This window comes from Mesoplodon bidens (genome assembly GCF_964165515.1).
Source record: "Mesoplodon bidens genome assembly, chromosome: 2".
In the NCBI taxonomy this organism is placed as follows: domain Eukaryota; kingdom Metazoa; phylum Chordata; class Mammalia; order Artiodactyla; family Ziphiidae; genus Mesoplodon; species Mesoplodon bidens.
In genome coordinates this window covers 149,128,827-149,143,886 of record NC_138177.1, presented here as the reverse complement: position 1 = coordinate 149,143,886, position 15,060 = coordinate 149,128,827, and the positions used below count along the sequence as shown (strand labels likewise).

Sequence of the window (15,060 nt, the reverse complement as noted above, 5' to 3'; positions counted from 1 at the left end):
GCAGGGGACACAGGTTTGAGCCCTGGTCCAGGAAGATCCCACGTGCCGCGGAGCAACTAAGCTCGTGTTTCCACAACTACTGAGACTGTGCTCTAGAGCCTGCGGGCCACAACTTCTGCACCCATGCACCACAACTACTAAAGCCCACATGCCTAGAGCCCATGCTCCACAGCAAGAGAAGCCACAGCGATGAGAAGCCCGTGCACCACAACAAAGAGTAGCCCCTGCTCGCCCCAACTAGAGAAAGCCCACGCGCAGCAACAAAGACCCAACACAGCCAAAAATAAATAAATATTTTTAAAAATTTATGGCTTTATTCATAGATTGGAATACTATATAGCATTAAAAAGAATGAACTAAACTTTATGCACTGACATGAGAACATACCCAAAATATACCATTAAATGAAAACATCGAGCTTTAAAATCCCATTTGTATAAAAAAATGTTGTATATTAATAGAAAATGTCTAGAAGCATTAATAATAAATGGTACTGAGGGAGAAAAGGGTGATTTTTAGTGCACATAATTATGTCATATTTGAAGTTTTTTCAACCAACAGGCTACATTTATATATAAAAATAATTTTTAAATAAAAATCATAAATCAATTATTATGATTGATGATTATAAAGTAGGAGAAAATAAATGACATAAAGTCAGTGACAGTTCGGGCTTGGGTTGTCAAGAAGGAAGTCTCATTAACAATACCCACAGGTCCCAAGTAAGTTCTAGTTTAGAAGGGCAAAGGAAAAGGAAGAGACTGACTAAAGTAAGAGTGAAGGCACAGCAGTGACTGTGCTGGAAAGGACCATAAAGTTCCAGGAAGGCAGAGTCCAGGTCATATTCTTCCCTGTGCTCAAGCACCTAACAGTGCCTAGCAAATAGTTTGCTCACTCAGTAAATAATTGTTGAGTGAAAAGAAAGTGAGGGAGAATGCCTGGTCGCTGTAACATCACAGCAGAGTTTTAAAAACATGCTGCTTCAACCAAAATTACTAATGTGGAAATTTCAGAGTTTCTCCAAGAGGTGGTTTCTGGACCACTGGTTTTCTCTAAGTGCATCCAGAGACACAGTGGGGACTTGAGAAAGGAAAGAACCCAATGAAATATCTAGGTAGTATGGAAAACAGGATGCAGGTTCCAGTGACTAGCTGAAACTTACCTCTGGCTTGGGAATAAATAGGAAGCGAAATAACAGAGTAGTTAAAAGAGCTTTGAAGTTAGATGGTGTGGGTTCAAATCCCACCTCCACTCTTTACTAGGCAAGCATTAGTTTCCCTCTCTGTAAAATAGGATAAGTGTCCACAACGTAAGGTTGTTGGAAAGACTGAATGAAATAATGAATGTAAAGTTCATAGCACAGTGACTGGTACACAGTAAGAGTTCAAAAAATGTAAGCCATTTTCATAATTATAACTTAGAAGTGGACCAGGTAAGAATCCAATTTGGTCACAGGTGGCTGGGCAGAAGCTGGTTTCTACGTATGCCTACTCTCCCCTCCACTCCCCATCCTTTGTCCCTACCTCCATCCCCTGCTTTGTAAAAGTGGGACATTTAACTTTTTTCATCTGTCAGTTTCTTTACTATGAAACTCACTACCTAATACAGAAGAGAATGAGGGGAGGAATGTGGGACAGGTAGAAGTCTAAACAATAATGAACATAAGTAACACAGAGTGCTGGAAGACTGAATCTGGACTCCTGAATGTTTCTGGCCAGCACAGTATAGCATCTATAAGCTATGCAGATAGAGCATCTGAGAGTTTCAGTTAACATCAGAAACTAGTTGGGTAAAAGATAGGAAGCTGTACTAGAGCAAAGGAAATCCAGGCAAGATAAATGAGAAAACGATCAATCTAGGGGAGATGCAGCTGTAGAGGTATCTTCTTTATTCTTCTTAAAGACATTTTATTTTTTTGGTAATAATTTTTTTATTGAAGTACAGCTGATTTACAATGTTGTATTACTTTCAGATGTACAGTAAAGTGATTCATATATATATATATATATACTTTTTCAGATTCGTTTCCCTTATAGTTTATTACAAAATACTGAGTATAGTTCCCTGCATCATATAGTAGGTCCTTCTTGGTTTTCTATTTTATATTTAGTAGTGTGTATATATTAATCCCAAACTCCTAATATATCCTTCCCCCACACCCTTCTCTTTTGGTAATCATAAGATTATTTTCTATGTCTGTGGGTCTATTTCTATTTTTGTATATAAGTTCATTTGTATCATTTTTTTCACATTCCACCTATAAGTGATATCATATGACATTTGTCTTTCTCTGTCTTCATTTAGTATGATAATCTCTAGGTCCATCCATGTTGCTGCAAATGGCATTATTTCATTCTTTTTTACGGCTGAGTAATATTCCATCGTGTATATATACCACATCTTCTTTACTGTAGAGGTATCTTAAAAATAGGTCACTGTTCTCTAAGTGTTCATACAATTCCCCAATCACTGGAATTATGACAGTCAGTATTCCATTCATTTATTCAACAACTATTTATTGAATGGTCACTATATGTAAGGCATTAGGGACAGGACAGTGAATAAAACAAAGTCCCTTCTCTCACAGAATTTTCATTCTAGGGGTAATTCTGTTGGAAAGCAATTGTAATAAAAGGTTAAGTGGGTGTTTTGCAGAATGTGGTTAAATTGTATGCATAAATAGCTGTTTCTAGGGACTTCCTTGGTGGCGTAGTGGTTAAGAATCTGCCTGCCAATGCAGGGGTGACAGGTTCGATCCCTGGTCCAGGAAGATCCCACATGCTGCGGAGCAACTAAGCCCATGCACCACAACTACTGAGCCTGCGCTCTAGAGCCCACGTGCTGCAACTACTGAGCCCACACACCGCAACTACTAAACTCTGTGCACTCTAGGGCACGCATGCCACAACTACTGAGCCTGCGTGCTGCAACCACTGAAGCGCACGCGCCTAGAACCCATGCTCCACAACAAGAAAAGCCACCGCAATGAGAAGCCTGTGCACTGCAACAAAGAGTAGCCCCTGCTCACCGCAACTAGAGAAAGCCGTGCACAGCAACGAAGACCCAACGCAGCCAAAAATAAATTTAAAAAATATTTAAATAGCTGTTTCTAGTGAACCTCTTACAGAAAGGATGCTTCTCTGAGATTAAATGGTATTCCTACCTAAGGATAATTCTATTCTCATTACCCCTCCATAGCAAAAAGAGGTAAAGTAAAATACAATACGCTATGTTTCTTCCTTCACTACAGCTTTCTAAACTATAATGGGCACTAACAGTGGTTAATAACTATGGCCTACTACTCGTTTTCATAAAGTTTTATTGGAACAGACATGGTATTTTCTTTCTTTCTTTTTTTTTTTTTAGCGGTACACAGGCCTCTCACTGCTGTGGCCTCTCCCGTTGCGGAGCACAGGCTCTGGACGCGCAGGCTCAGCGGCCATGGCTCACGGGCCCAGCTGCTCTGTGGCACGTGGGATCTTCCCGGACCGGGGTACGAACCCGTGTTCCCTGCATCGGCAGGTAGACTCTCAACCACTGCGCCACCAGGGAAGCCCAGACATGGTATTTTCTATGGCTGCTTTTGTGCTACAACAGCAGAGTTGAATAGTTGTGACAGAGACTGTATGGCTTGCAAAGACTAAAACATTTACTATCTAGTCCTTTACAGAAAGAGTTTGCTCACCTTTGCACTAGAGCATAGAAATCTATCCATATCCACCTAGGCGAATTTAAAACAAGTTACTTAACCTTTATAAATCTCCATTTCCTTATCTGAAAAAAATGGACCTGAAAATAACACTACCTTAAAGGATTGTTAGGAGGATTAAATGGATATTTCAGGGACAATGTTTAGCAATGTCTAGCCTATGATCAAATAAAGGTTAATTGTTTTTTATTTTGTTATTATTAATGATTCTAAATTATGCCATCCCTTACATGGCTATTAGAGTTACCTTTTCAAAACACAAAATATGTCATTTCCTTCTTCATAAACCTTCAATGGTTCCCTTCTGCCCATAGAATAATGTCAAAATTCCTTACCACAGCACTTGAAACTTTCCATGATTTGCTCCAGCTTCTCTTTGGAAGCTCACACTTTCCCATCAGCCTTATTCTTCACTCATCTCTCCCTTTCCTCTGTCTATCCTACAAATATATTTAAATTTACCCATCTTAAAAATTGCTTCCCTTGTCCCTCTCCCTAAAATATGATCCTAATACACTCTTTGCACTTGTAACCAAATTTTAAGGTTACATACACTATCTACATATCTTTAACCTTCCTTCGTTTCTAAACTCATTATAACCTGCCCTTTGCCCACATTACTCTCTTGTAACTTTCCTTACTGTGGAAGATTCAGAGTTTTATTTATCTCTGTATTTCTAGCACCTAGTATAGTACCTTGCACACAGTAAGGAAGCTCTCAGTAAAGATTTGTTGAAAGGCATGAATGATTTTTATGACCTGGAAACTTAAGTGAAAGCTCCTCCCTGAGCTGGAAGACTTCATTTACTTACTGAAAATTATCCTTCTAGGATCAGCTAAAATTTCATCTTCTCTACAACGATCTCCAGGATGCCCTCAGTAAACATTAGTACTCTTTCTCTCTCTTCCTGCCCCCCAGTACTGCTAACATCCTTCTTTGAAAGACTGCTCATTAGCATAAGTGAAGTAAGTAGTCCAGGGTGTGGAGTCAGACTACTTGGATTTGAATCCTGGCTCTGCCACTTACTGATGACCTCTCTGTATTTCAGAGTTTTCCACATGCAAAATGGCAATGTAAATATTACCTAACCTATATGGATATTGTGAAGATAAAATGAGACAACTTGAGCTCCTGGAACATAATAAGCACTAGAGAATGTTAGCTATTCTTCTCTTTACCTTTCTGACTTCTTCTCCAGACTGGAATATAAGAAAGGTTTTTAAGAGTACAGATCTCATCTAATTTATTTCTATATACAGTGCCTGACATACAATGCTTTGCACTAAGATGCTAAACAAGCATTTCTTGAATGAAAAAGCAGTAATCACCAAATTAGCTTCACAATGTAAACTCATTTTATAAGAAAGAACATTTAGAGGCAGGTATAAGGCTGGAAAGCCAAGAGGTGTTTACTTTATTTAATCAAATATTTATATAGAAGCTAGGTAATAGGATTCTACTAGCAAAACAATGGCTACGTTCTAAAGTTATGGATCTCCTAGAAGCTGAAAGTATTTGGTTTGGGTGTGATACACCCTTGCTTCCCTTCCCCCCAGACCCACTGTCACTATGACCACATCATCCACAGAGATGTCACAGACGACACATTCAGGCAGGCACTGGCTTCATGTGACAGTCTTCCCCACCTCCTACTCTCATCGCCACATCACAGTGGTGTCGCACAATTCTACCTCTATGTGAAACTTTTCTGCCAGACCTCCTCACCCTCACTTCCTTTCCAGCACCACACTTCCTACTCACACTTCCTACTCTCATCACCACATCACAGTAGTGTCGCACAATTCTACCTCTATGTGAAACTTTTCTGCCAGGCCTCCTCACCCTCACTTCCTCTCCACCACCACCATGTCAAAAATGGTGTTACAGAGCTGGCAAGCTGAGACAGGCATTAGCTTTATATTGCAAGAAGAGCTTGAGCAGAGTTAATCATTCCAGTTGCTATAAACAGAATATATTTTAAAAGGTATATATTACTCATCCTTAACAGGGAAATGATTTATGCCTAGAAAAGCATTTAATATCAACAATAAGTTTTTACTGAAATTTTTATTGCTTCTTTAATCAAAATCTAAACTGTGGCTGAAGCTTAAAATCACTTTTGGTAAGAGACAGGATCTAAAAAAAGTTACATTCTGATTGATTCTTATTCTCCACTACCACCACCCCAAATCATGCAAGATAAAATTACTTAGCTCGGGAAGGGAGCACTTTCTTTTTTTTTTTTTTTTCTTTTTGCGGTACGCGGGCCTCTCACTGTTGTGGCCTCTCCCGTTGCGGAGCACAGGCTCCGGATGCGCAGGCCCAGCGGCCATGGCTCACGGGCCCAGCCGCTCCGCGGCATATGGGATCCTCCCAGACCGGGGCACAAACCCGTATCCCCTGCATCGGCAGGCGGACTCTCAACCACTGCGCCACCAGGGAGGCCCTTGGGAGCACTTTCTTAATGGATATGCTTGAGAGTGGGTGATTAGATTACTCAGCTTTGTTATTTTTAATTTCATATTACACACACATTCACGTTGCTTTTGATTTTTTTAGACCAGTGCTTCCTAAATTTTAATGTGGAAACAGATCACCTAGAAATCATGTAAACTGCAGACTTAGATTCTATAGGTCAGGGGGGACTTGAAATTCTGAATTTCTAAAAAGCTCCCAGGTGATGCTAATGCTGCTTGGTCTATGGACTTATATGTTGAGTGGCAAGGCTCAGTGTAGACCAAGGATAGCTAGCTGATCACTACTCTAAAGTTAGTAAGACTACAACAGGAAACTCCCAGCTCTGATACTACTGGTAAACTAGACTTTGACCAGAGACTTTGGCTCCCTCTAAGTAGAAGTATTTTTGACCGAGCATGCTTCTGAATTGCCAAGGCACGCCATCAACACCACACTGGTATAGCATCATCATTTTCTACCTTTAACTGTTTTATAATATGCCTTATATCTCCCCTACTAGACTATAAGCTTCTTAATAGCATTCTCTTGCCTGGCATATGACAGTATATAAACACTTGCTGGGTAATTTAAAACACAACTCTGACCACTCAAAAATTACCGAGTGCCACTGTGTGCCAGGCACTGGTAATGATCATAATAATTATGATAACAACTAACTCAAAGCACGCTTACCATCTAGGCATTGTTCTAAGCACTTTATGTTATATTCATTGTTGTAATAAATTTATTTATTTATTTATTTTTGGCTGTGTTGGGTCTTTGTTGCTGCACGTGGGCTTTCTCTAGCTGCAGTGAGCGGTGGCTACTCTTTGCCTCTGTGCGCTGTCTTCTCATTGCGGTGGCTTCTCTTGCTGTGGAGCACGGGCTCTAGGTGCGCGGACTTCAGTAGTTGTGGCACACAGCCTCAGTAGGTGTGGCGCACGGGCTTAGTTGCTCTGTGGCACGTGGGATCTTCCCGGACCAGGGCTCGAACCCGTGTCCCCTGCATTGGCAGGCGTATTCTTAACCACTGTGCCACCAGGTAAGTCCTACGTTGTGTTCATTTAATTCTCACGATAACCCAATGAAGTAACACTTTTATTAACCTAATCATATAGATGAAGAAACAGGCTCAGAGAAATTAAGTAACTTGCCCAAAGTCATAACAGCTAATAAGTGGCAGAGCCAGGAGTCAAACCTAAACAGTGGGTTCCAAAGTCTGTGCTCTCTCTGTTTTTTTTTTGGCCGCACCATGTGTCATGCAGGATCTTAGTTCCCCGAACGGGGCAAACCCGCACTCTGCAATGGAAGCGCAGAGTTTTAACCACTGGACTACTAGGGAATTCCCAAAGTCTGTGCTTTTTTTTTTTTTCCCCCCCAAAGTCTGTGCTCTTAACCACAATGTTATATTACCTCTCCATATAGTTATAAAAAGGATATAAAAATGATTAAGACACAACCCCTCCACTTAAGAAGCTATTGGCTACTCAAAAAATTGTTGTGGCAGCTCACAGCCCCTGATCAAAGTCCAAATTCTTTAGCGTGTTATTCAAGAGTCTGAATGATCTGACCCCAACCTCTCTTACCTCATCTATTGCATCGACCTGCATTCTCTATATTTCAGTTATATAACCTGCCTCCCCTAAATATGTCCTGAATTCTCCCATTTCCACTTTCATTTTGTTGCTAGAATGAGTCTACCTTTCTAATCAAAATTAATCTTTCTCTTCCCTATACACTCATATCACTCCATTTAAACTTCTATTGTAACACTTATCAGGCCTGCCTTCTACATGTTTTAGCTTTGTCCACCTCTTCCACTCAGTCAGAGGATTCTTGAGGGCAGGGATGTTATGTATGGAAGGGAATGGCTACTTGTTCACTTCCTTTTTCCTCCTGAAGTAGACTACATTTCCTAGTTGGTTAAGACCATAACACTGAGTTCTGGCCAGTGGTATAGGGGCAGAAGTGATTATTTCCAGGCCTGTCCCATTAAAAACCTCAACACTGTCCTCCATACTTTATTCCTTCATCTGCCAGCAGATGCAGAAGACCCAGTAGAGGAAACTGAGGCCTCGTCCTAGGTTAAAAAGAGCTCCCCTTCAACCTCCACGCAACATGCATTGGCCTGGAACATGAGTAAGAAACAAGCTTTTGTGTCTCTATATATATCTTAAACACTGCCTTGTTCATAGTTACTGCTCAGTAAATATTTACTGAATTCAATTAAAAGTTAAAATTCTTATTCCAAGGCAGGACTTTTCAAGGCCCTACTATTAGCCAGCAGTCTCCAAAACTGGGGAATAAGCAAGACTGAAGAATGGAAAGAAAATTACAATTTTTACTCTTTTTTAATATGAAAAAGAGAAATTAAGTTTTACTAATATTTAATAAGGGTTGATCGCAGCACCTGGGGATGTGCTCAAAAATGTTTTCCTAATGGGATACTATGGAAGACAGAAGATATCCAAAGATGTTCATGTCCTAATCCCTAGAACCTGTGAATATGTTATGTTAGTAGGCAAGTAGAATAAATTAAACTGCAGATGGAATTAAGACTACTAATCAGCTCACTTTAAATTAGGGAGATTATCCTGGATTAGCAAAGTGGGTGCAATGTAATCACAAGAGGTATTCAAAGGTGGAAGAGGGAGGCAGAAGAGTCAGTATCAGAGGGATACAAGGTGAAAAAGACTCAACTGGTCTTGGCTGGCTTTGAAGATGGAAGGGGACTACAAGCCAAGGAATGCAAAACAGACTCTAGAAGCTGAAAAAAGTAAGAAAATAGATGCTCCCCTAGAGCCTCCATAGCCCTCCTTGAATTTACCCCAGTAAGACTCATCAGACTTCTGACCTACAGAACTGTAAGATAATACTTTTATGTTGTTTTAAGCCATTAGGTTTGTGGCAATTTGCTACAGCAGCCATAGAAAACTAATAATAGATACACAATCAAAAAAATTTATGGGTCACTATTCTATGTTATAATGCTCACAGATCTAGGATAGACTTTGGGATTTGACTCTTTCTAAACAAGCATAAGGAAAATAATAATGTTATTATGTTCCTTCGTGGCATTTACATCCAGTGGGTCAAATATTTATTGAATTCTCAGTTATGTATAAAGCTCAGAGTTAAACATTAAAGTTTAAATGTTATGCCTTCTCAAAAGTTTATTACCTAAACAGAAGAATGAGGGAGAGGTGTGATTGTAGTCTAAAACACATCTATCTATCCTCATTCTGAAAAACAAAACACTGACATTACTGTCAGACTTGGACCTCTTCAATTCTGCATAACAGGACCTAGTAAGAGGTCTGTGGCCATTGTATCAAAGCTGTCAAGAAAATTACTACTTATTGCTCACCTACAATATACCTGGAAACTGTGCTAGGTGTTTTATAGGTACTACCTGAGATGAAATTACCCCCATTTTATCATCTAGGAAAATGAGGTTCAGAGTATTTAAGTGACTTGACAAAGATTAGAGAAGGTACTGGAATCTGGATCTATTAGGCTCCAAAGCCTATGCTTTGTTCTGTGACAATCAGTATGGAAGAAAAAGGCCAGTGGTTCAATAATAATTTCATTTTTGATTCATAAAAAACGGTCTATCTGTAAACTAATGAAAATCTTACTGGTTAGCTTTAAAAGCCTTTCTACTGCCAACTTTGAGCAATAAAAGCACCATCCACATTATAAGAGTTCTTCTGACCTGTACTGGTCTTTCCAGAAAAATGTCTGACTCCAAAGTTTGGTAAAAAAACAATTAAGAGGCCTGAAATAAACCTACAATAAAATATTAAAGTGTGGAGCTTCCCTGGTGGCGCAGTGGTTGAGAATCCACTTGCCAGTGCAGGGGACACAGGTTCGAGCCCTGGTCCAGGAAGATCCCACGTGTCACGGAGTAACTAAACCCGTGTGCCACAGCTACTGAGCCTGTGCTCTAGAGCCCGCGAGCCACAACTACTGAGCCCGTGTGCTACAACAAACGAAGCCCACGCACCTAGAGCCTGTGCTCCGCAACAAGAGAAGCCACCACAATGAGAAGCCTGCGCACCATAACGAAGAGTAGCCCCTGCTCGCCACAACTAGAGAAAGCCTGCGTGCAGCAATGAAGACCCAACACAGCCATAAATTAATTAATTAATTAATTTAAAAATAATAAAAAAATAAAATGAACAGCTTTGCATTTTACTCCCAAATAAAGCAAAGATACCAACGCTCTCTTAGACTAGAAAAAATTACCAATAATCAAAAAAGGAGAAGAGAGGGAAATGGCTCAGAACTCAAGGCCCAAAAGAGCTATGAATGTTAGATCCATAAAAAAAGGAGTACTATACTTGGGTGAGGCTTGCTGCAGTTCAAACGTGTTTTAGAGGTATTACATCATGGAAAACTGGTTGTGCGAGGTCATAGATACGAAAACTCATAAGGAAAACTCAACTGAACAGACATTAACCACCAGAGCCTCACATCAGGTGACACTAAGCAGAGCTGGTTCAGTCTGGCTTTCTCTTTTCTCTCCATGGTTTTTATAGTCCAATTTTAAGATAGCTAAAGGCAGAATAAACATTCTGCAGCCATCACTAGATAATGTCAATAGCACTATATATAATAACAAAAGGACAAATCAAGTTCATGGTCAAATTTTACTTTTTCTTAGTGAAACAATACAAATATCTAAAAAGTTTAAATTAGATCTGCTTGCTTATAAATATTAAACCAGTTTAATAAATATAAAAACATCCTAGATTTCTGAGAGAAAAATATCCTCTATCTTGAATAACAACTGAAAGTAAAATGAGACTAAGAATGAATTCATTCTGTATTTTCTTTATTTCATAGAAAAACTTAAACCACACTGCTCAAAACTGCCATGCAAGTAGCAAAATACCACGTCTCCTGACAAAGGCAGAACTATTAATACATATATGTGCAGTGACTTTAAATGTTCCCAGAATGTTTTTTTTTTAATCCAGGAAGTTCAGAAGAGAACTAAAATCCACAAACCTAAGTATATAGATTGTCTCCCCAAGCACTGAAAAAGCTTCTTCCCCCTTCCCAAATTTATCCTTTAGTCTACAATTACTCATAAACTCACAACAAAATAGTAAAATATAAACACAAACTTCAAATTATGTGAGCATACTTCTGAAACACCTCCCAATGATTTATTTCTTCCCCAATTCAATACAACAAGCATGTATCAAGTAAATACTAAGTGCAAGGTTTGTACTCTCCATAGATAAACAGAACACTTAAATTTTTTTTTACGGCCTGTCACGTATATACTAAGCACAGTGCCAGGCAATGAGGATCAAGTGGGGGCCACAGAAATAAACATGATGGTTCCTTCTTTAAGGAGTTCACAAATAATGATAATAGTAGATAACATTTACTGAGCACTCATAACGTGTCAGACACTGTTCTAAATACTTTATAGGAATTACCTCATTTAATCCTTATGAAGACATTATGTAATAGGTACTATTACTATCTCCGTTTTACAGATAAAACTGAAGACAGATTAAGTGGCTTCCCCCAGGTCACACAACTAGCAAACGGCAGTCATGACTGGATCCTTAACTCTTTTTTTTTGCTTAATACGTTATCTATTTATTGTTGTTTGGATCCTTAACTCTTAAGCTTTATGCTATACAGGCTTATTATATGATGCTGCAGATGATTATAATAATAGCAGCATCAATAATAAAAATAATAGCTCAGATTTAGTGCCTTGCATTGTGATAAGTTTTTTTTTTTTTTTTTTTTTTTTTTTTTGCGGTACGCGGGCCTCTCACTGTTGTGGCCTCTCCTGTTGCGGACCACAGGCTGTGGACGCGCAGGCCCAGCGGCCATGGACGGGCCCAGCCGCTCCACGGCATGTGGGATCTTCCCGGACCGGGGCACGAACCCGTGTCCCCTGCATTGGCAGGCGGACTCTCAACCACTGCGCCACCAGGGAAGCCCTAAGCTCTTTTTTAAAAAAATAAAATTTATTTACTTTATTTATTTATTTATTTATTTTGCGGTACACGGGCCTCTCACTGCTGTGGCCTCTCCCATTGCAGAGCACAGGCTCCGGGCGCACAGGCTCAGCGGCCATGGCTCACGGGCCCAGCCGCTCCGTGGCATGTGGGATCTTCCTGGACCGGGGCACGAACCCGCGTCCCCTGCATCGGCAGGTGGACTCTCAACCACTGCGCCACCAGGGAAGCCCCTATTTACTTTATTTTCGACTGCGTTGGGTCTTCGTTGCTGTGCCCGGGCTTTCTCTAGTTGCGGTGAGCAGGGGGCTACTCTTCCCTGCGGTGAGGTGGCTTCTCTTGTGGAGCACGGGCTGTAGGCGCACGTGCTTCAGTAGTTGTGGTGCGCGGGCTGTAGAGGGCAGGCTCAGTAGCTGTGGCACACGGACTTAGTTGCTCTAGCAGCATGTGGGATCTTCCCCGACCAGGGCTTGAACCTGTGTTCTCTGCATTGGCAGGCTGATTCTTAACCACTGCGCCACCAGGGAAGTCCCATGATAAGTTCTTTATGTACTTTATTTCATTTAATCCTCCCAGTGAAACGAGCAGGACCCTGTGGGGCTCCTTGGCACAGAAGCCTTTCAAACAGTTGCTAATCTGGGAAGGGAGGGGATGCAGAGACAAGGGAGGAGCAGTCAAGAAACAAAGTGCAGGGGACTTCCCCAGCAGTCCAGTGGTAAAGAATCATGCAGGGGACGCAGGTTTGATCTCTGGTTGGGGAACTAAATTCCCACATGCCGCAGAGCAACTAAGCCTGCACACCTCAACTAGAGAGCCCATGTACTGCAATTAAGACCCAATGCAGCCAAAAATAAAAAATAAATAAAAATTTAAAAACAAGATATTCGTTAAAAAAAAAAAGAAAAGAAAAGAAAAGAAACAAAGTGCAGTGTTGCTGCCCGAGAACCAGATGGTCCTGATGCGACAATGTCGTCTCAGTACAGCAGCCGCCGGCCCCAGACAACAACTGTGAGGAAGGTGAACAGTCTCTGCCCCAACCAGCGGCCTCAGCAGTTCCTGCGTGGAGGTCCCCATGAACAGCAGCAAGGCCAATGACAATGGCAATGGGAAAAATGGGGGGGCTAGAACATGTACCCTCCTCATCTTCTATCCACAATGGAGATATGGAAAAGATTCTTTTGGATGCACAACATGAATCTGGACGGAGTAGTTCAAGAGGCAGTTCTCACTGAGATAGTCTTTCCCCACAAGAAGTTGGGCAGATCATGTTTGATGTGGAAATGCACACCAGCAGGGACCATAGCTCTCAGGCAGAAAAAGAAATTGCAGAAGGAGAGAAAGAAGTGGATCCTTTGGGCTTCCCTGGTGGCGCAGTAGTTGAGAGTCTGCCTGCCAATGCAGGGGACACGGGTTCGTGCCCCGGTCCAGGAAGATCCCACATGCCGCGGAGCGGCTGGGCCCGTGAGCCATGGCCGCTGAGCCTGCGCATCTGGAGCCTGTGCTCCGCAACGGGAGAGGCCACAACAGTGAGAGGCCCACGTACCACAAAAAAAAAAAAAAAAAAAAGAAGTGGATTCTTTGAAGAAAATCGTACACTGGGTATCTGACTGGTTCAGTAGACCTGAAAACGTTCCACCTAAGGAGTTCCACTTCAGGCACCCTAAACATTCCATTTCCTTAAGCATGAGGAAAAGTGGAGCCATGAAAAAAGGGGGGATTTTCTCTGAAGAATTTCTTAAGGTGTTCATTCCATCTCTCTTCCTCTCCCATGTTTTGGCTTTGGGGCTAGGCATCTACACTGGAAAACGACTAAGCACACCTTCTGCCAGTACCTACTGAGGGAAAAGAAGAGCCCCTGGGAAAGAGTGTGACTTGTGAAGTGGTGTACTATCACAGTAGTTTATTTGAACTTGAGACCACTGTAAGCAAGACCCAACCTACACCCTATTTATACATATCCAAGTTCCAGTAACTCTCAAATCCAGTATTTTATTCAAACTCTGTTGAGGCATTTTACTAACCTCATTCCCTTTTTGGCCCGTAAAACACTTTAGAATTTCCTAACAGAGTTTACTGTTGTTTAGAAATTTGCGAGGGCTTCTTTTCTGCAAATGCCACCAGCAGATTATTTTTAATTTTGTCAACAATGCTGTTGTCTCCTTTTAGTACCATCAGACTTAGACCTGCATCATTCATGGTATAAATTTTACTCTTGCAAGATAACTCCCATCATTCTCTTAAAATGAGACCAGGTTAGCAATTGATATAAAAGCTTTATTGTTTTGTTTTTCAAGACAAAGGTAAGCTTCTCTAAGCTTGAATTTACAGTTATTAAAAAAGAAAACAAAAACAAACAAACAAAATAGGACACTAGAAAAAAATACCCTGGGCAATAAAAAGTTATTTTTAACCAAAAAAAAAAGAGAGAGAAAAACAAAGTGCAGCCTTGGGGCAGGGCCCTGGTTCTACCTCAAGGGATACACATAACAATATCTTTGAGCTCTTCTACAGAACTAAAACCCCCAACAAATGGAAGACATTAGCATTCTTCATTCCAGAGAAGATCACAGTTTGATTAACCTCAAGAAGCTCATCAGGAGACCACCTAGGCCAGATTAAAGGCATGCAGGCCCTGTACACACCCTGATTCTTATCAGCAACCACACCCTTGAACCACTGCTATAAAACTCCTCACCAAATCTCCCCAGGTTGGGACACACAGTTTTTCAGGGCACAAGCCCGCTGTGTCCCCCTTTGTCTGGCAAAGCAATAAAGCTATTCCTTTTCACTTCACCCAAAACTCTGTCTCCGAGATTCGATTTGGCACCAGTGCAGAGAGGCCAAGTTTTCGGCATCACCATCAACCTGGTACAGTAATACTATTATTATTCTCTACTTCACAG

General features: G+C 41.0%; 1 protein-coding gene and 1 pseudogene across 5 annotated transcripts in view; one reads left to right on the top strand and one right to left on the bottom strand.

The window, feature by feature from the left end:
* TESK2 (testis associated actin remodelling kinase 2) overlaps positions 1 to 15,060 on the bottom strand; it is a 134,366-nt gene that overhangs the window by 40,308 nt on the left and 78,998 nt on the right. The gene's annotated exons all lie outside the window — the stretch shown is intronic.
* On the top strand, positions 13,215 to 14,757 carry LOC308612745 (BCL2/adenovirus E1B 19 kDa protein-interacting protein 3-like; annotated as a pseudogene). The gene is made up of 2 exons: positions 13,215 to 13,500; positions 13,727 to 14,757. The product of its transcript is annotated as a BCL2/adenovirus E1B 19 kDa protein-interacting protein 3-like (transcript).